The sequence below is a fragment of the Myotis daubentonii genome, chromosome 3 (assembly GCF_963259705.1).
Source record: "Myotis daubentonii chromosome 3, mMyoDau2.1, whole genome shotgun sequence".
NCBI classification, from domain to species: Eukaryota; Metazoa; Chordata; class Mammalia; order Chiroptera; family Vespertilionidae; genus Myotis; species Myotis daubentonii.
In genome coordinates, this window is record NC_081842.1 from 90203201 (window position 1) to 90226413 (window position 23213).

General features: G+C 39.3%; 1 pseudogene; it reads right to left on the reverse strand.

Annotated features, from left to right (window-relative positions):
* Positions 1 to 7630: 7630 nt before the first annotated feature.
* Positions 7631 to 17824, reverse strand: LOC132229319 (large ribosomal subunit protein eL18-like; annotated as a pseudogene).
* Between the last annotated feature and the right edge of the window lie 5389 nt (positions 17825 to 23213).

Genomic DNA, 23213 nt, shown 5'->3' on the forward strand with positions numbered 1-23213 from the left:
AAGCGTACCAACATCAGAATTATAGGGGTGCCAGAAGATGAGAGAGAGCAAGATATTGAAAACCTATTTGAAGAAATAATGACAGAAAACTTCCCCCACCTGGTGAAAGAAATGGACTTACAGGTCCAAGAAGCTCGGAGAACCCCAAACAAAAGGAATCCAAAGAGGACCACACCAAGACACATCATAATTAAAATGCCAAGAGCAAAAGATAAAGAGAGAGTCTTAAAAACAGCAAGAGAAAGAAACTCAGTTACCTACAAGGGAATACCCATACGACTGTCAGCTGATTTCTCAACAGAAACTTTGCAGGCCAGAAGGGAGTGGCAAGAAATATTCAAAGTGATGAATACCAAGAACCTACAACCAAGATTACTTTATCCAGCAAAGCTATCATTCAGAATTCAAGGTCAGATAAAGAGCTTCACAGATAAGGAAAAGCTAAAGGAGTTCATCACCACCAAACCAGGATTATATGAAATGCTGAAAGGTATCCTTTAAGAAGAGGAAGAGGAAGAGGAAGAAAAAGGTAAAGATACAAATTATGAACAACAAATATGCATCTATCAACAAGTGAATCTAAGAATCAAGTGAATAAATAATCTGATGAACATAATGAACTGTTGATTATAATAGAATCAGGGACATAGAAAGGGAATGGACTGACTATTCTTGGGGGGGAAAGGGGTGTGGGAGATGTGGGAAGAGACTGGACAAAAATCGTGCACCTATGGATGAGGACAGTGGGTGGGGAGTGAGGGCGGAGGGTGGGCTGGGAACTCGGAGGAGGGGAGTTATGGGGGGAAAAAAAAAGGAACAAATGTAATAATCTGAACAATAAAGATTTAATTAAAAAAAAAAGAAAAATAAAGCAACTAAAACAACTAAGAAATGGTGAGGAAAAAATTGAGTTTGTATGTTTCATCTATGGTAGCAATGTAGAAAAAATTGAGCAAGGGTGATGAATATCCCACCTAACTTTTATCCACTGACTTCTCATTATCTTTGTAAGAATCGGCCTAAAAATACATTTGCTATTCACAGCCACACTTTGTGCTAAATTGCTCTGAAATCCTCAGATGGTCACCTCTCTTGTTATTAGGAAGCAGTGGTGTAGAAAGAAACAAGGAGTTTCAATAAAATATATGGACAGCTTGATTGCTGATATGACATTTACAAGTATGGGAAATACTGTAATGTTTTTATATTATTGCATGATAATTCTGGCAGTTAGCACTAGTGATATTAGACAGTCATACTAAATATATGTGGCTAAGAAAAAGCATAAATCCAAAATGGCAGAATCAGGTCTTATTTTGAAGCAGCAGCAGTTTTATTTAAAATGTTACTGAAAAAGTTGAAGGTATTATCAAAGCACAAAGACATTGCATATATGAATCCCACTGAAACTCAATATAAGAACACATATGAAGTAATCACTATTTTTTAAATAAATACAATTTGATGCTGATAATTTCAAGAAGTTATTTATTTAAGCTGTAGAGAATATTTTAATACTCTATCATAATGATTTCCATTATGCATAAAGTGTATCATTAAATGTTCATGCATCTTATTAAAATGCTAAGAATAGTCTTTATATTTGAGTTTCAAAACATAAAAGTTCTTTGGCTTGTGTATTACAGCATTACAGGAAATTTGGACAGGATAGATATCTTTATAAAGTATGTGTATTTTTTATTTTCAATTTTATAAAAATCCTTCCATTAAGAATATATCCTATAAATTGATGCCCTTAATATTAAAGTATGAAAATATAATTCATCACCCCTTAAAGAAATAGAGGCTTCTCTTCACAGAGAATTAATATTGTACTGAGTCTTGTGTCATAATAGGAACTTCACAATTTAACTGCCTTAAGAATGCTTCTGGCTTTTCCATTTGTATTCTGCTCTAATTTGCCTTGTTTTAATATCTCATCTTTCTTTACAGAGATAATATAATCTTTTTAAATTTGTGCCTGTATGTACTTAAATGGAGGACCATATACTCTGCTTTTTTATATACTGCTATTTCCTTTCAAAATTCTTACTGAGAATTCTAAGATTTTTTTCCCTTTTTCCCTATCCCTTTACTAAAATCACATTACAATGAAAGGGTCTGAGGACTAGCATTGATGTTGTAACTTTTGTATTTGAATACTGAATCTTTGTCCACCACACCCCACAATAATACATAGGCTTCCTCTAGTATCCACAAATATGCCATCACAGGACCCAGTTGCACTGCTCCTCAAAGGGCTCACTGCTTCTCAGTATCACAGAGGTGGAGGCAGCTCAAGGGGGCCTTAAGGTTGACAGTACCCAGCTTACATGTTACAGATTTGTAAATTCCATTACAAATTCTAAATCGATGCTCATAAAAACCCAAAAGTAGGTGTTGTGGACAGTGTCATTTTCCTTCTATTGCAATTCAGGAATTAGAATTCTAATTCTAAGCTTTAGCATTCGAGGACTTAAACAGTGGGCCAGAAATCACCTGGCAAGAAAGTAAGAGTCCTAGAACTAACTGAAACCTGGGCCTTCAGTCATCCATGCCCAAACCTTATGCTTTGCTTTTGTACAACACTACACTGCACCCTTTCCTCATTTAAGATAAAATACACTGAAAGAGATTCTACCAGACTCCACCACCAAATAATTCTTGCTCTGGCATTCATGGTGAGAGCTTTACAGTTGACTATTTTCTTTTATTACATACTAAAGGCCGGTGCACAAATTTGTGCATGAGTGGGGTCCCTTGGGGTGGCCTGCAGGGATCAGGCTCCAGCTCAGCCTCCAGCCTTGCAACCCCACAGTCCTGCCTCGCGCTCCAACTTGCTCTGGTGTTGTCCCTTCACCTGCTCCACCATCCTGTCTGCAGGGTGATCGAACCGGGCTGGGACAACCATCTGGCTCCCTCAGTGCCTTGGAGCCAAGTGGCACCCTGCACCCCACTGCCACCTCTGGTCACTGTTTGTAGGGTGATCCACAGTGCAATTGGGCTCCCGCTTGCATCCACCTTAGCCTGGCACTGCCTGCTCACCTGCTTTACCATCCTGCCCCGGTCCCACTCTCACTGGGGCCCATCAGGGCTGGCAGCACCTCCACTGCCACCTGCTGCTAGCGCCGCATCACCAATGCCCACCATGTTCCATGCCATGCCCTGGTGGTCAGCGCACGTCATAACATGTGGTTGAATTCTGGTGGAACTCCCCATTGAGGGCACAATTTGCCTATTAGGCTTTTATTATATAGGATAAATTTATCATGTATATCAGATAAATAAGAGAGGTGAAATAATTGGGCTACCAGTAGTTTTGTTTGTTTGTTTTTTGTTTGTATTTTTGTCAAAATATCAAGCAAATCAGATCAACCTATATTAGTTGTTAGTTTATTGTTCTATTATAATGGGGTAAAATGTGGCCACAATATTGGTTCAGTTTGAATATATATATATAAAATCTCCATATCCTTTACTTAGGGAAACAAATCTGGTGTTTTAAATTAACTGGGTCACACATCAACTTGGATATAAAATTATCTAAAGGGTACAGAAAAATCATCCAGGTCTCAATTTTACTTCATTATTTTTTGACTGCACCACCCCCATATATCTCAGCATCTAGAGCTTCATTTACTTTCCTACACATCTGACTCATATCATATACCTGTTTTTAATTGATCTGTATGTCAATATATTTATGTTGTCAAATATTAAATTATTTAAGAACAGAGCACTATTTTACAATTCCTTAAATATGCTTCACATACATGCTAGTTGATTTAAAATAGACATAGCACATACACATGTATATGATTTCAAATAGACACAGAATTAATTTGCCTTAATTCAATAATTACTGAACACAACTTCTCTTATTTATGTGTATATATCTAAATGTTTCCTACATTCATTTTTTGGAGTATTTCTATAATTTTAACCAATTAATAGAATAAAACAAAATTAGGGCAACAAATCTATCTATATTTAAATCAGGGTACACTCATATTTGAGTATGCATGATAAAATAATTAGTTAAATTTTTAGGTCACATTACTGTAAACTCTAATTTTAAAAAGTTAGTTCTCTATGTAAACAAACATACACCAATTAAATTTACCCTACATGTTTCACATCTTTCTAATGCTATTTGCTTTATTACTGTCTGAACTCACTTTTCATTATGGCCATTACTCTGTTGCTACTCAATTAAGGTGTTGTTTTTATTAATTGTATGATGTTCTTCATTGAGAGAATTTACACACACACACATATAAACTTAAACATTCTGCACCAATAATGGCACTTAACAACAACAACAAAAACTTAAATGTCTTTAATAAAAAAAATATTTGGTATCTCAAGAGTGTTATGGATTATAAAACACGTTTTATTATGCTAACAGATTCACAGGAGAAGTAAATAGAGGACTGAATTTTGTATGATATTTCAATTTAAGCCTCACTTTAATTATTATTTACCTATAATATTAAGTTATACTCTAACTGAGCTCTTTTATTTTTAAAATGAATATTTTGAGTGGTAAAAATACATATTACTTAAAATTAATTTGAGATTAACTGTCTATATTTTTGTGAAAAAATAAACCTGGATACCAAACTTAATACTTAAGCTAAAATAAATTCCATATTTTTAAAGTTATAAATATACATAAAACAAATAAAAAAACTAATGTTAAAACTAACTTTATTTTGGTTGTTTATTTTACTTTTGGGAAAATCCTTTATAATCATAAAATAACTCCAAAGCTACATAGAGAAAATGTAGTTGCTAAACTTTAGACATAAGTGTTAAAAATATAAAAAATTAAAACATAAATAATAAATTGCATAAAATATATAGAAAACAATATGAGATAACTGACTAATGTCCTTAATACAAATATTAAGCTCTTATAATCAATAAAAGTTTTAAAATTCAATAAACAGAGCCCAAGATGAATAGAAGTTTAGAGAGAAAGTGAAAGAAAGGGATTTTTAAAATATATGTTAAAAGATGCTTTTCTGACTCCATAATCTGAGTTATTTGGCAAAAATCTTGCCTACTGAAAGCATCTTGGAAATTAAAGATAAAATTATTATATAATTACAACTTTGTTCATAAGATGAACAGAAGAGAGAAAGGAGGCAAAAGAAAAGAGGACTGAAACAGTGTAGAATGATAAGAATGTTAGCAGAGGCTGTCATAACCAGGAAATCATATGTTGATCAAAGTAAACTGCAGTGCTAGTTTTTAAGCTCACAAGGATAGATAACAGGCAATAAATCTGTGAAAGGTCAAGAATTAGAAATGTGGCCACCCCTTAAGGAACTTCCAAGTCAGTGAGTGACTGGATTAGAAAGAAAATACACCCACAGTGGAAGGGAATACCAAGGAACTTTGTATCTTTTATTGTTGTTGACACTATTGCAGTGCCCCCTTTCCCCCCTTTGCCCACCTTCATCCTCCTTCTCTCTGGCTATCACCAGACTGTTGTCTGTGTCGATGAGGTTATGCATATATGTTCTTGGGCAAATCCCTTCACCTTCTTTAATCCAGTCATCCCCTCCTCCCCTCTAACAGCTGTCAGTCTGTTCCATGCATCCATACCTCTGTTTCTATTTTGTTTGTCAGTTTATTTGTTCATTAAATTCCACATATAAGTGAGATCATATGGTTTTGTCTTTCTCTGACTGGCTTAGTTCACTTAGCACAATAAGGAACCTTGTATCTTTTTGTTGGGAATTTGAAGATCTATGACTGTCAATGCTACTCACAGATGGGGTAAATCCTTATAATAATTTACACTGTCTGGAAATTCTCTAGCTAAGAAATCAATGTAAATAGATGATTTGCTGGAAAAAATGTAATTTTCCACTACTTACTAAAAAAGTAATTTAAAAATCTCAGTAGTCACATACCATTAAAAAAATTGAATGAGTAAAAATTGTTCACCTTTCCTTACCCACCTTTCACATCATACATTTCAAAAATATTTATCTCCAGCCATTTTATAAGAAAATATCTTAAAGCCTATTAGAAATAGCTATTAGTCTTATTCAAATTCACATTAGAAGAAAAATGAAAACATATCCCCAAAATTATAACTTTGATATCAAAACTAGATAAAGACAAAAAATTACAGGTGAATTTCACTAAATATAAATGCTCAAACAATAACATTTAAAATGAAATATTATCAAGTCATCACTAAGTCAAAATCATTTGAAAAATATAAGATTTTAGGGAGAGAAAACAATAGCGACTGAATAGGTAGCAGTGTTGTCCACCTCCTCCTACGGCCAAGCCAGAAAAGCAACTAAATCAGATAACATCCACCCTGAATTAATAAATTATACACAGCTGAGGAGACAATTTTCAATAAGGAAGGGCAGAGGATGCCTAGAGAATGCCGCTTGCCAGCCATTTCCTGCGTAGAACCACCACTATGCCCCAGCAGTGAGTGGCACAATACTTCCCAGTAGGTTCCCAGATGTCTGCAGGGAGCACATGCCATCAGTGCATGCCTCCAGGCCTCCTCACCAGGCCACTGGGACCCAGCGTCATAGGATCTGGCTCTAAGACACCACAGTGAGTGCAAGCTAGGGGGACCCCTGTGATCCACCTCCACGCTGGACCCAAGAACCATGCTGCTAGGTTGACCCAAAGCTACCCAGCATCTGCTCCCCCCCTGTACCAGGACCTGCAGCTGGGGCAACCTGGAACAACCCAGAGCATACCACAGGGGAGCTCTGACTGTGCAACCCAGAGCAATCAGCGCCTGCTCCACCTTAGCCCCTGGGACAGTGCTGCCGGAGCCATCTAGACAACCAATGCACACCTCACTCTGGTGCCGGGAGCCGGTCCATCCTTGCTGTTTCAAAGGACCTGGCATATATGGCATACTGTTCTTAATATGTTTGCTCACCTTCTTGGCACTATGTGTTTTAACCAAGGTCTCTGAGAAAGGTTGTTTCCCCAGGTAGAGATTTTCCCCTGAAGTTAGGGAGGGAATACAAGGTCTTAACTAAGTGCCAGGCAGGTAATTAATCACTTTAACTACGAACAATCATGCTTAAGCTACATAATCTTTATTCCCTGGAATGGAGATAAGAAATGCCCTAACCTTTGGAATAGAGATTTATAGGATTGGAATCAACTGGTATAAATACAGATGCAACAAGACAGCAAGACACAGAACTCAGGAGACAGAACTTAGAAGTAAGAACCAAGAGAGGCAGAACCTAGGCACAGAACCTACACAGAATGTTCTCTAGAGACAGAAAAACTTCGCTGGAGAGAACATGGCAAAAGATCCTGGACAGAAACTGGCCTCAGAACCTAGAGATAGAACCTAGCGAGAGAACATGGCAAAAGATCCTGGACTGAACCTGACTACAGAAATTGGCAAGAGAACCTGACTAGAACCTGGTGACTGAACCTGGCTGGAGAACCTGGACAGAACCTGGCTGGAGAACCTAGCGAGGGAACATGGCTACTGAACCTGGCTGGAGAACCTGGACAGAGCCTCTCTGGAGATCCAGACCAGAACTTGGCTGGAGATCCTGGCTGGAGATCCTGGCTAGGCTGCTGATCAACTGAACGCTGTCTCCGTGTCATTCCTTCTTTTCCAACTCCGTCCACACCTTTGGGGACCCCTGGACCTGCTGGGGTTGGACCCCGGCACTCTGGGCCACAGGGGAGCTCAGACTGAGTGACCCAGGGCAACCCGCCCCTGCTCCAAACAGAGAAGGGGTGAACTGGAGCAACCCAGCACGCCTCTTACTCTGGTCTACAAGAAAGCGGGTGTGCGCGACCCAGAGCAACATGCACCCACTTTTCTCAGGCCCCTGGGACAGAACTGCAAGGGATACCTGGAGCAACCCAGCACAGGCCTCACCCCTATTCATATGAAAGTGTTGCCAGGGCAACCCAGAGCAAGCAGGTGGGCACAGCCAGGGGCCACAGGACTGCACCACAATTGCACTGCCAGAGAACCTAGGATAACACCTTGCCACAGTGCTGGGCTACACAGCAAACTGCATGCCAGTGGGCTTTTGGTACTCACAGGGAGTAGCACATCAGAGGAACTGTGCATGCACTCCCACCACCACAAGCATCTGAAGCAGACAATTGAGGGACCAGATCAATGAGAGAAGGGGATACAACTCAGAACAGAGACAATAAAGGTGTGAGACTCAAGGCAGTCCCAGCCTCTGGGCTAATGATTTCTGGACCATTGCCCTGATAGGGTGTTTAATCTCTCAAACCCCAAGCAGGGTGCCCAGGGCAATAAAGAGACAGCAAAAATGGGGAAACAAAGAAACAACCCCCAAGGAAAGAAAAGGACTCACTAGAAAAGAAACTAAATGAAAAGGAGGCATGCAATATGTCAGAAAAAGAATTCAGAGTAAGGACATACAGTTCATAAACCAGATGAACGAGAAAATCAACTTTTGTAAGAATCAAGCAGAACTAAAAGATGATAAGCTACAATAAAAAACACAATGGAGGGTTTTAACAGTAGACTAGAACTGGAGGAACAAATTAGTGACTTAGAAGATAGGGAAGAGAAACACACCCAATATGAACAGCTATTGGAGAAAAATAATTAGAAAGCAGGAGACCAGCCTAAGGGAGCTTTGGGACAACATGAAACAAAGTAATATGCATATAATAGGGGTGCCATAAGGACAAGAAGAGGAGCAAGGATTAGAAAACCTATTGGAAGAAATAATGACAGAAAACTTCCCTGATTTGCAAAAGAAAAAAGTCACATAAGCACAGAGAGTCCTAAACGAAATGAACCCAAAAATATATACAAAAAGACACAATATAATTACAATGGAAAATGTTAATGACAGAGAACCTTACCGGCTGCAAGAGAGATACAGAGATTTGCTTACAAAGGAGCTCCCTTCAGATTTCTCAACATAAACACATCAGGCCAGAAGGAAATGGAATGAAGTATACAAAGTGATGCAAAGCAAGGGACTGAATCCAAGAATACTTTATACACCAAGGCTCTCATTCAAAATTGAAGGGGAAATCAGGAGTTTCGCAGACACACACACACACACACACACACACACACACACACACACACACAAAAAGTGGCTAAAGGAGTTTATCACTAACAAGCCAGCAATGCAAAAAAAAAAAAAAAATGCTAAAGGGACTGTTGTAAAAAGAAGAAATAGAAAGGGAAAAAGGAATACAGGCATAAAGAATAGAAATGGCAAAAACAAGTACCTATCTATAATAACCTTAAATGTAAATGGAATAAATGCTCCAATTAAAAGCCATGGAGTGGCTGAATGTATAAGAAAATATGATCCATATATATGCTGTCTACAAGAGACCCACCTCAGAATAAGAGACACATACAGACTAAAAGTGAAGGAATGGAAAAATGTTTTTCAGGCAAATGGAAATGAAAAAATAAAGCTAGGGTATCAATACTTATCTCTGACAAAATAGACCTCAAAGTGAAGGCCATAACAAGAGATAAGGAAGGAAACTTCATAATATTGAAGTGATCAATACAAAAGAAGATATAATTCTGGTAAACATATATGTACCAAATGCAGGAGCACCCAAATACACACACACACACACACACACACACACACACACACACACACACACAACTTCTGGAAGATATCAAGGGAGAGATCAATAGCAATACAATCATAGTAGGGAACTTTAATACCCCATTGACATTTCAGGATAAATCCTCTGGACAAAAAATCAGCAAAGAAACAGCAATCATAATCGGCTCACTAGATCAGATGTATTTAATTGACATCTTCAGAACATGTCACCCCAAAGCTACAGAATACAGATTCTTCTCAAGTGTATTCAGGACATTTTCAAAGATAGACCACATATTGGAACACAGAAAAAGTCTCTTCAAATTCAAGAATATTGAAATCAAACCAAGCATCTTCTCAGATCACAGTGGCACAATATTAGTTATAAATTACAATAAAAACAATGAAAAATCTTCAAATACTTGGAGGATAAAAAGCATGTTATTAAACAATGATTGGATTACAAAAGAAGAAATAAAAAACATCCTGGAAACAAATGACAATGAAAATGCAACAATCCAAAATGTATGGGGTACAGTGAAAGCAGTCCTGAGAGGGAAGTTCATAGCATTACAGGCCTACCTCAAAACAAACAAACAAACAAATAAAAACAAAAACAAACAAACAAACAAAAAACAACAATACAAAAGATCAATGAAACCAAGAGCTGATTCTTTGAAAGGATAAACAAGACAAGATAGATGAACCTCTAGCCAGGCTCACCAAGCAGTAAAGACAGAAGACCCAAATAAATAAAATTAGAAATGAAAGAGGCAAAATAACAACAAACCCCACAGAAATACAAAGCATTGTTAAAAAAATAAAAATACTGTGAACAACTCCATTCCAACAAACTGGATGGACAACCTAGACAAAATGGATATATTCCTTTATAAATACGACCTTCCAAAACTCTATTAGGAAGAATAAAAAAAAATCCAAATAGGCCAATAACTATGGAGGAAACTGAAGCAGTAATTAAAAAACCTCCAGAAAAAAAAAATGAAAATAAAAGCCCTGGGCCAGGTGGCTTCACAGAAAAATTTTACCAAACATTCAAAGAAGAACTAAAACCTATCCTCCTCAGACTATTCAAAAATTTCAAGAAGAAGGCACTTCCAAGCTCTTTCTATGAAGCCTGCAACTATCTTAATCCCAAAACCAGATAAATGCACTACAAAGAAAGAATTAAAGGCCAATATCTCTGATGAACATAGATGCTAAAATCCTCAACATAAACCTAGAAAAATGGATCCAGCATTACATTAGAAAGATCACACACCATGACCAAGTGAGATTTATTCTGGGATGCAAGGATGGGACAATATCTGCACATCAATAAAGGTGATACATTACATAAACAAACTGAGAGACAAAAATCACATAATATTATCAATTGATGCAGAAAAGGCATTTGACAAAATCCAATAACCTTTCTTGGTAAAAACTCTCAGCAAAATGGGAATAGAGGGGTCATACCTCAACATAATAAAGCTTTATATGACAAACCTATAGTCAACATCATACTCAATGGGCAAAAGCTAAAACCATTTCTCCTAAGAACAGGAACAAGATCAGGATGCCCACTTTCACCACTCCTGTTCTAAATAGTATTGTGTTGGGGTCCAGCCCCAGTGATCCAGGGGTTCCCAAAGGTGTGGACGGAGTCGGTGAAGAAGGAAGTGCTATCCATAGGGATCAGACAAGAAGAAGAAAAAAAGGCATCTGAATTGGAAAAGAAGAAGTAAAACTGTCATTATTATCATATGACATAATATTATACATAGAAAACCTTAAAGATGTCATAAAAAAACTAATAGATTTAATAAATGAATTCAGCAATGTAGCAGAATACAAAATTAACAACCAGAAATCTATGGCTTTTGTATACACCAACTGGAAGCCCAGTGCCCGAAATCCGTGTACTCGTTGGGGAGGGGGGTATCTCTCAGCATGACCTGCACCCTCTTGCAATCCGAGAACCCTTGCAGGGGGATGTCCGACTGATGGCTTAGGCCCTTAGACTGATGCTTTACTTCTTGGAGAGCCCGACTAAGTCATCAGTCGGACATCCTTAGTGCTGCAGCGGAGTACCGCCTCTGTGCTTGCCAACCATGAGTCCAGCTTCTGGCTGAGTGGTGGTCCCCCTGTGGGATCACACTGACCACCAGGGGGCAGCTCCTGCATTGAGTGTCTGCCCCTTGGTGGTCAGTGCGCATCATAGCGACCAGTCGTCCCACTGTTCTATCAATTTGCATATTGGCCTTTTATTATATAGGATAACGAACTCACAGAAAGAGAAACAAACAAACAAACAAAAAACAAAAATCCCATTTACCATTGCAACAAAAAAATTAATATACCTAAGAATAAACTTGACTAAGGTGGTAAAAGAATTGTACTCAGAAAACTATAGGACATTGAAAAAGAGATAGAGCAAGAATGGAAGAATATACTTTGTTCATGGATTGTTAGAATCAATATCATTACAATGTCCATACTACATAAAGAAAACTATAGATTTAATGCAGTCCCTATTAAAATACCAACAGCATATTTCACAGACATAGAAAAAACTCTCCAAAAATTCATACTGAACATAAAAAGACCCTGAATAATCACAGTAATTTTGAGAAAGAAGAACAAAGTTGGAGGGATCACAATAACAGATGTAAAGCTATGTTACATAACCACTGTTCTCAAAACTTCCTGGCACTGGCACAAGAATAGACATATAGACAAATGGAACAGAACAGAGAACCCAGATATCGACCCAAGTCACTATGTTCAATTAATATTTGTCAAAAGAGGCAAGAGCATACAATGGAGTCAATTCAGTCTCTTCAATAAATGGTGTTGGGAAAATTGGACAGATACATACAAAAAAATGAAATTAGACCATCAACTTACACCATTCACGAAAATAAACTCAAAATAGATAAAGGACTTAAACATAAGATGGGAAACTATAAAAATCTTAGAAGAACATATAGGCAGCAAAATATCAGACATATGTCATAGCAGTTTCTTCACTGCTATCACTTCTAGGGCAATGGAAACTAAGGAGAAAATAAACAAATGAGACTACATCAAAAATAAAAAGCTTCTGCACAGCAAAAGAAACCATCAACAAAACAACAAGAAAGCCCACTTCATGGGAGAATATATTTGCCAATGTTATATCTGATAAGGGCCTAGTCTCTAAAATTTATATGGAACTCATACATCTTAACAAAAGGAAGATAACACAATCAAAAAATGGGCAACAGACTTAAATAGACCCTTTTTGAAAATGGACATACAGAAGGCCAAGAGACATACGAAAACATGCTCAAAGTCACTAATCTTCCGAGAGATGAAAAATAAAAACAACGAGGTACCACTTCACACCTGTCAGAATGGTTATCATCAACAAGTCAACAAATGACAAGTGCTGGAGAGGATGTGGAGAAAAAGGAACCCTCCTTCACTGCTGGTGGAAATGCAGACTGGTGCAGACACTGTGGAAAACAGTATGGCATTTCCTCAAAAAATTAAAAATGAAACTCCCATTTGACCTAGTAATCCAACTTCTAGGAATTTATCTTAAGTAACTAGAAACATTGATCAGAAAGGTCATATCCACCCCTATGTTCATAGCAGCACCATTTACCATAGCTAAGATTTGGAAACAGCCTAAATGCCCATCAGCAGATGAGTGGATTAAAAAACTGTGGTACATGTATACATGGAATGCCACCCTGCTATAAAAAAGAAAGTACTCTTATCTTTTGCATCAGCATGGATGGACCTAGTGAGTATTATGGTAAGTGAAATAAGCCAGTCAGAGAAAGACAAATAAACTAAGTGAAGACAGACTCATAGATATAGAGAACAAACTGACAGCTGTCAGAGGGGAGGGAGTGGGGGGTGCTGGGTGAGAAAGGTTAAGGGATAAAGTAAAAAAAATAAAGAAGAAAGAAAGACTCATGGACAGAAACAACAGTATGGTGATTACCAGAGGGAAGGGGGTGGAGGAAGGTGGAAGAGAGTAAAGGCAGGATGATTGGAGGTGTAAGGAGACTTGACTTGGGGTGGTAAACACACAACACAGTATATGGATGATGTATTGCAGAGTTATATACCTGAAACATATATAATTTTATTTTCCAATGTCACCAATAAATTAAATTCAAAATAAATAAAAAATAATATAAATAGGTCCTGAGACCAAAATTCATATTAGTAAACACTGAATGATTTTTTTTTCTAACTCACACATTATTTCTATTTCAAGCACCACTAAACTCCCAGAGAATGATTTTTTAAAGGGGTATAAAAATGTTTTGGGGGTTGAGAAAAGTTTAATTAGTATTGTCCTATACAGTTTGGTTAATTCTTCCCTGGAATTGTAATTCACCTACATAGTTCTATACAAAACATTTCACAATATTGTAACTATATAAAGTGTTTAAAATAACATTTAAAAAGTGGGTAATAACCTAACTTCCCTGAATAATAGAATAAATAAATAATTTTAATGATAATGGATAATATAATTAACAAATTTATATGAATGAATTAGATTAAAATGTATTTACATGACTATATCTCTAAAGCAAAATGTTGCGTCAAAAAATCAGTTTGTGAAGAATACAGAGTATGATTCCATTTATACGTGATAACATTTTATGTATATTTATGGTAAAAGGACAATGATGTGAGTGATAATACATACCCTATTCATTCACTCATTATTTATTTGAAAATTATTTTTGAGATGCTACAATGTGCCACCCTCATTCTACAGTGGGGACTCAAAGTGAACCAAACAAGCACAAATCCTTCCCCTCATGATTACTTAAAATTAGCAAAGATAAAAAATGAAAAGATACATGTAAAATATTTAATATGTTAAAGAGAAAAATATTCTTCAGGACAATGTTTACCTTTGGTGGAGGAAAAGGAGAATATATATGGTAATAAATATTCATGTAGAAAATCTATTTCTCAAGTGAACTAAAATAAAATAGAGACCTGAAACTGACCAAATATTAAAATTCTTTTAATCTCATGGTTGTGAAATATAAAATAAAAAGTGATATTCAAACTCTTCATAAGTGAAAAAGTATTTTTCATATCAAGTGTTGATGAGACCATAGAAGAGAAATAAATTGCTATGTTCTTTGTGGGTATAATTTAGTAGAAATTGTGAAACACCACATACTTTCTGACTAAGCAATCCTTCCTCTAGTAATCTACATTAGAGGAACAATTCAAGAACTAATAAACTTTTGTAGATTAAGATGTTCATGTTGCATTATCCATAATAGCAAAAGCTGGAAATAACCTAAAGAAAAATGTGATTATTTAAATAAATCATGGCGCAGCAACATAATAACATATTATGTGGTTGTGGGATGAGATAGAGCTCTAGGAACCAGGGTGGAAGTGTGCCTGTGATATATTGTTGAATGAGAAAAGTTAACTACCAGGACTATATTAATGGGGTGAAGCAATATTTGGTTTAAAAAAAACTATCTATTCGTGTATTCATAGAAAATGTCTGGAAGGATAGACACAAAACTATTTATAGTAGCCACCTCTGGGACATGGGATCGAAGTGGGTTTTAATGTGAGTTTGTTTATTCTACCTTATATGCCTTTACAAGCTTGCATTTTAATCACTAATATTATTTAAAGAATAATACTATTAGAATAAATAATCACTAAATGAATTACTTTTCTACATGGGAAATGATCATCATCCTTTAACTCCCTGCTTTTCTCATTCCATATCATATCCACTTATCAAAACCTCATCTCTATTTAAATACAACTCCATGCTTATTCCACACCTGCCCCATAGCTGAACATGGCTACAGAGAAATAGCCAACCATGGTGACTGGTCTCACTTTAAGTTCATAATCATTAACCTCAAGTGTGCTCATTAGTGGTGCCAAGAAATCAAAATTCATTTCCCTAAATCCAGTCAACACGTGCACAGAAAACTTTGTCCTTTTCTCGTCAGACCTTGAACTCTATCTCCCATCTTCATTCCCAGCTGATAACCTTGTTTGCTATTTGATGGAGGAAAAAAGGAGCATCGGTAAGGGATTTCCACTCCACCTGTCCTGTGTTTTTTACCTTCTGTTGCTATGGCTGGCTTATGATCTAAGGCAGTGGTCAGCAAACTGCGGCTCGGCAAACGGTGGCTCACGAGCCACATGCGGCTCTTTGGCCCCTTAAGTGTGACTCTTCCACAAAATACCGGCTCTTCCACAAAATACTGACTTCTGTGCATGGGCCACGAAGTTTCAATCACACTGTACATGCACGCCCGCATGTGGTATTTTATGGAAGAGCCACACTCAAGAGGCCAAAGAGCCGCATGTGGCTCACAAGCCGCGTTTTGCCAACCATGGATCTAAGGTCAATCTTCTTCATATGCATCACATTCTACTCTTTCTCATCTTTAAAAAACAAAATAAAAATACAAACTTCATGGCTCCATATCTCCTTAACAAGACTTCATTTCCCGGCTCTACTTGTACAACAAACAGTTTAATGTTTAATTCTCTGACTACTGCTGTTTCCCTTGTCTCATTTTCTCTTGAACTTGCTGCATTCAGCCTGTCATCCCTGCACTACACTCAAGATTGCCTTTATCACAGTCAATGATAAACTGAATTCTCAGTTCTCATCTGACATGGCCTATCTTTTTTATTCTGTCAGCATCAAAAGTCTTTCTTAATAACAAGGCATGATCTGGGGTTAGAATTTTTATTTTATTTTAGACTTAGAAATACACCTTTTTGTTATAACTCATTTTATTTTATATAGGAATAGCACTTTTTATCACATTTTTTTATAGTTTACATTCAATATTATTTTGTACTAGAGGCCCGGTGCATGAAATTTGTGCGTGGCGAGGGTTCCCTCAGCCCAGCCTGCACCCTCTCACAATCTTGGACCACTGGCTCCTAATTGCTCACCTTCCTGTCTGCCTGGTCACCCCTAACTGCTCCCCCTGTTGGCCTGAACACCACTCACAGCCTCTGTGTGCCAATCTGATCGCCCCTAACTACACCCCCTGCCGGCCTGGTCACACCTAACTGCCCCCTCTGCTGGTCTGGTTGCCCCCAACTGCCCCCTCCCTGCTGGCCTGGTCACCCCCAACTGTCCCTCCTGCCGGCATGGTCACCCCTTACTGCCCCCTCTGCTGGCCTGGTTGCCCCAAACTGTCCCCCTCTGGTGGCCTGGTCACCCTTAACTGCCTCCCCTGCCAGCCTGGTCACCCCCAAAGCACCCCCCACTGGCTTGGTCACCCCACGTAGCCTGCTTATTCAGTCATTTGGTCATCCCTCACTAGCACCCCTGCCAGCCTGGTCGCCCCACACAGCCTGCTTGTTCAGTCGTTTGGTCATCCCTTACTAACCCCCCTGCCAGCCTGGTCGTCCCACACAGCCTGCTTGTTCAGTCGTTTGGTCGTCCCTCACTAACCCCCCTGCTGGCCTGGTTATAGGCAACCATACTATGAAAGAATGAGGGTTAATTTGCATATTACCTCTTTATTGTAAAGGATTAGTTTCAGGTGTACAGAATAGTGGTTAGACAATCATATACCTTACAAAGTGTTTCCCCAACTCGCACCATATAGTTATTACAATATTATTAACTATATTTCTTATATCAGTGTTTGCAGCTGTGATGGCCCATTAGCCTCTGGTATACTGGAACTCCCCACCCTTAGAGCACACATAGGAATTGATGTGGCTGCCAGGGGTTCCCTGGGCCTTGCCAAATTTCTGCCCCTCTCTTGGTCCTTGCAGAATCAGAGAGCAGGACAAAGCCACAGCCCTTAGGGGTATAAGGCCAGCTGGTTGAAGGTAAGGTACTTACCCTCGGCCTTGGGGATGTGGCTCTAGGTGGGCTGCTCATAAAATATACACACCTCCAGTTTAGGCACTTCCTGCATATGCACATTACCAGTCATAGGCCCTACAACCACGGACATTTTGTCCTCCTAGCCAGGAAGCTTCAGCTTCCTGATCATCTTGGAAAGGGACAGAGGCACCGGTTGGTGTGCTCATGAACAACCTCTTTGGCATCACTTGTTTGAAGGAGGAGTTGGTTCATCCAGCCAGAAACCTGTCCAGCTCGATCAACAGCTGGGGTAGATGTCCTGGCTATCGTGCTCCTCATGCTGAGCCTTTCTGCCTTTGTTGTGGCAGATGTCCACTCTCATGATGGTGCCTCCCATTTCACCAAGTCCGTAAAGAACAACTTGGCCTATCTTGATATGCTCTTGACTTTGCTTCCAGATCATTCTCCCAATTTCCTCTTACCTTACTGGCTACTTCTTCCCAGTATCCTTCTTGCTATCCTTCATTCTCTCTTCTTGCCAGTTTGAAGGGGTTTTAGTCATTAGTCCTTGTTCCTCTTTTTTTCTCTGTCTTTACTCACTTCCTTGGTAATCTCATTCAGTCCCAGTAACTTACAAATAAAACCCATTTCCCTGCTGACAATTTTCAGAAATACAGCCCTAATTCAGAATTCTCTTCTGAACTCCATACAAAACACTGCGACTACCAATTCATTTTTCCATTTAGAAGTCTCATAGTCTTCTCACACTTGCCCTCCCACCATATCCTCCCATCTTTATTATGATAATACTAGTAAATGGTAAGTAGATCTTTCTAAATGATTAAGCAAAAACCATGCTGTCTCATCCCACAGCCAGTTGCTCAGAAACTGCTATTGTCTCTACTTTCAAATATGCTTAGAAATGGAACATTCTACACTTTCACTACCATGAACATCTTAGTTCTCACCTCTTTTATTATCTATAGATTATTGGAATACCTTCGAATTTATCTGTCTGTTCCTTTTTTCTCCCCTTCTGCCTATTCTCAACACAGTTCTAAGTGTTCTTTAAAAATATGTTAGGTCATGTTATTTCTCTGCCTCAAACCTCCAGTGCTTTCCCATCTCACTTACAGTAAAAGAAAAGATTCTTACAATGACCCAGAGAACCCTACATGATGTTTTTTCTTTTTATTACTTTTCTGACATCATCATCTACTATTCTCCTTCTCATTCAGTTCACACCCTGTTACTTATTGAACACACTAGACAAATTCCCTCCTGAATGCCTTTATACTTTGTATTCCTTCTTCTTGGAATATCCCCTCACTACATAGACATATAAATGCTTGTTTCCTTATCTAGTCTAAACACTTTGTTCAAATTCAACCTTCTGATTGACAACTTCCATGGCAACCCTATTTAACATTGGAAACTTGCCCTCACCCTAGCACTTCCTACCCTTCTTCTCTGCTTTTTCTCCAAAGCAGTCACCACCATCATAAATATTAGATTTATTTATTTGCAATTAATTTAATGACTATAATATGAATAAATAACCTTTTATACTGTCAGGATTCTGTTTTATTCTATACCCAGTATCTAGAAGATATACTTGGAAATAGGTTTTCAGTAAATGTTATTTGAATAAATGGATAAATGATCTAGTTCTACGAGACCCAAAAAATGTTTTTTGAAATAATTAAAGGACAAAGTAGATGACTTAGAAAATTGACCTAAAGAAAAAAAAAATAAACCCATTTGCTTAAAAATTAGAATAAAATAACTTTAGTTACTATAAAAAATTAGTTACCTATTAAAATCAATGATCTGAAACCGAAAGCAATAATTTCTTAATAAATGACTAATAGACTAATTTTGTCAGTAAGACAAGATATTTTTATGAAGACTTCATACTTATTTTGGATTATTATGTGATGATAGTTATGATATGAATTTGTACAATAAATTATAAAACCAAATATAAATAGTTTAATATAAACAATTAAAATAAAATTTATGTTTGCCATTGGCATAAAAACAAAAATTTGTAGAACTATTGATGAAAACCTGTTACCTATGCAATAAATATTACTATCAACATCTGACTTTAATACTATAACAACAAAATTAGACTTTTTCTTATTGATCTTAGATGTATGATCTTGTAGAAAAGTAAAGGGTTACCTTGGTCAAAAACTTTTGTATAACTCTGCAGGAAAGAGCCTGCTATCAGAAACTCATGCAGCACATAATTATGTGACATACATGGAGAAATTCAGTGTTAATCTGTTTAACTAGATTTGACCTATGATTTCATAAACTTATTTGAGCATCAAACTCTTTTTTTTCATAAAACACTACCTATACTAAAAAATTAAAAGTCCATAAAGTACACATGTATAAATGTGTTCTTTTGTTTAGTACATTGAGCTTTTTGTAATCTATCTTATTTTCCTCAATTGGGTGTGGCTTTTGAGAAATACCTGATTGAGTAAATTGTTTCAGTTGTAAATATATAACCAGAGAATGAGGATCATTTTAATTATCAGCTTTTTATGATTAAGATTGTGAATTTTTCAATGTCATATTATTTGATAACATATATAAGTTTCTATATAACATCTAAAAACCAAAGAAGCTTATATCATTTCTAAATGGATGCACATCAAATCAAATTCATTCTCAAATACACATACACAAAAAGAATGTGCTGGTTTACCTGGTATCTTAACTAATTAGAAAAAGAAGTCAATGGAAGAACTGCTCATAACTAGTTTTCTAGACATCTGTTTTTATAAACAAACTATGGGCCTAGTGCATGTATTCATGCACAGGTAGGGTCCAGCCGGCCAGTCCTGATTGGAGGTGGGGCCTCCGATAGGGGGCCAGGCTTGACAGGGGGAGGGGCTGCGAGAGGTTGGCCAGCCAGCCTTGGCCCCATTGGGCCGGTTGGCTAGCCTCAGTGCATTTCATAATGACTGGTCATTCTGGTCACTTAATATATATATATATATATATATATATATATATATATATATATATCCTATCTAATAAAAGAGAAACATGGTAATTGGCATACCACCGCTACCGTTCCCATTGGCTAATCAGCGAGATATGCAAATTAACTGCCAGCCAAGATGGTGGCCGGCAGCCAGGCAGCTTGAAACTAACATGAGGCTTGCTTGCTTCAGTGACGGAGGACTCCAATGTTCCCCGCCTGCCGCTGCAGGCCTCTGAGCTGCAACTCTAAGCAACTATGTTACAAATATAGAAGCTAAACAAAGCCCCAGAAACCTGCTTTAGTCTGCTGCCAGGCTTCAGACAGCAGGATCGCAACATTGTAAGCAAAGGCCAGAAACCTACTTTCAGCAGCAGAGGCCTAAGAGCTGGAGCCAAGGCTCGAAGCTAAAGCTTGCCCAGAATAAAAAAAAAGAAGAAGAAAAAAAGGAGCAGTTGGGAGCTTCAGTCACCCCCAGCCTGAAAACAGCCCTCAGCCTCTCACCCAGACTGGCCAGGAACCCCAGTGGGGACCCCCACCCTGAAGGATGTGTGACCAGCTGCAAACAGCCATCATCCCCTCACCCAGGCTGGCCAGGCACCCCAGTGGGGACCCCTACCCTGATTCAGGACACCCTTCAGGGCAAACCAGCAGGCACCCACCCGTGCACCAGGCCTCCATCCTATATAGTAAAAGGGTAATATGCCTCCCAGCACCGGGGTCAGAGGAGCTGCGAGGCCTCCCGGCACTGGGATCAGTGTGACAGGGGGCAGCGCCCAAACCCCCTGATCGCCCTGTGGCTCTGTGTGTGACAGGGGGCGGGGCCACAACCTCCCTATCCACCCTGCTCTGTTCGTGACAGGGGAAGGCGCCCCAACCCTCTGATCCGCCCTGCTCTGTGTGTGACAGGGGGCGGGGCCACAACCTCCCTATCCACCCTGCTCTGTTCGTGACAGGAGAAGGCGCCCCAACCCTCTGATCCGCCCTGCTCTGTGTGTGACAGGGGGCAGTTCCCCAACTCCCCTATCGGCCCTACTCTGTGAGTGACAGGGGGGATCTCCCCAACCCCCTGATTTGCCCTGCTCTGTGCGTGACAGGGGGTGGCGCCGCAACCTGCCCATCGACCCTGCCTTGAGTGTGACAGGGGGCGGTGCCCCAACCCCCCAATCGGCCCTACCCTGAGCATGACTGAGGGTGGCATTGCAACCTCCCGATCCGCCCTGCTCTGTGCATGACAGGGGCAGTGCCCCAACTCCCCAATCGGCCCTGCTCTGAGCCCGACCAGGGGCTGCACCTAGGGATTGGGCCTGCCCTCTGCCACCCGGGAGCAGTCCTAAGCCAGCAGGTCGTTATCTCCGGAGGGGTCCCAGACTGTGAGAGGGCACAGGCCGGGCTGAGGAACCCCCCCCCCCTGAGTGCACAAATTTTGTGCACTGGGCCTCTAGTATATTTATCTCCTATATAATAAAGAGGTAACATGCAAATTGATCATCATGCCCTCACATAAGATGGCCGCAACATGTGGACACAAGATGGCCACCACAGGATGGCTGGCAAGGGAGGGCAGTTGTGGGCAATCAGGTCAGCAGGGGAGGGCAATTAGGGGTGACTGGTCCAGCAGGAGAGGACAGTTGGGGGTGATCGGGTTGGCAGGGGAGGGCAGTTGTGGGTGATCGGGCTGGCAGGGGAGCAGTTAGGCATTGATCTGGCTGGCAGGGAGTGGTTAGGGAGTGACCAGGCTGGCAAGCAGAAGCAGTTGGGGTAATCCGGCAGGAAGCCAGGCAAGAGATTGGGAGTCAGCAGTCCCAGATTATGAGAGGGATGTTTGATTTCCAGTTTAGGCCTGACTTCTGATTTGGAAGTTGGACATTCCTGGAGGGGCCCCAGATTGGAGAGGGTGCAGGCTGGGCTGAGGGACACGCCCCCAGTGCACTAATTTCATGCACTATGGCTCTAGTATATATATATATATACACTGTGTGGCCAGATTATTATGACCACCTGATATTTGAAGGCAAATTTGCGCTGAAATTTCTAGAGGGCCAGACGATTATAAATAGGGAAGAAAATTGTTTACCATGACAGTAGAAGTGAATTTTTTCTGAAGATATGGGTAAACAATGCGATTTAACAGCCTTTGAACATGAGATATATTTAAACATGAGTGGCCAGATTATTATGACCACCCCATCAGTACTTTGTTGGGCCACCTTTTGCCTTCAATACTGCAGCAATTCTTCTTGGAATTGACACCACGAGATGTTGAAAGGTGATGTGAGGAATCTGAAACCATGTCTGATGAATAGCACTGTCCAGTTCTGTGAGATTTGATGGTTGTGGAACCAGCTGCCTGATGGCTCTTTTAACTTTGTCCCACAGATGCTCAATTGGATTGAGATTTGGTGATTGTAGGGGCCACCTAAGCAAGGTAAAGTCTTCCTCATGTTCTTGAAACAACTCCTGCACAATACAAGCACTGTGGCATGGAGCGTTGTCTTGTTGGAAGAAGCCATCTCCATTGGGATACGCCATCAACATGATAGGATGAACTTGATCATCAACGATACTTAGGTATGTTGTTCTATTCAGACGTTGTTGCACACAAATTAAAGGGCCCAAATCATGCCAGGAAAACATGCCCCAAACCATAACACTGCCCCCACCAGCTTGAAGGGTTGTACTGATGCTTGTGGAATGCATGCTTTCATACTGTTTCCGCCAAAGTCTCACTCTGCCATCTGCATGATGCAACTGGAAACGTGATTCATCA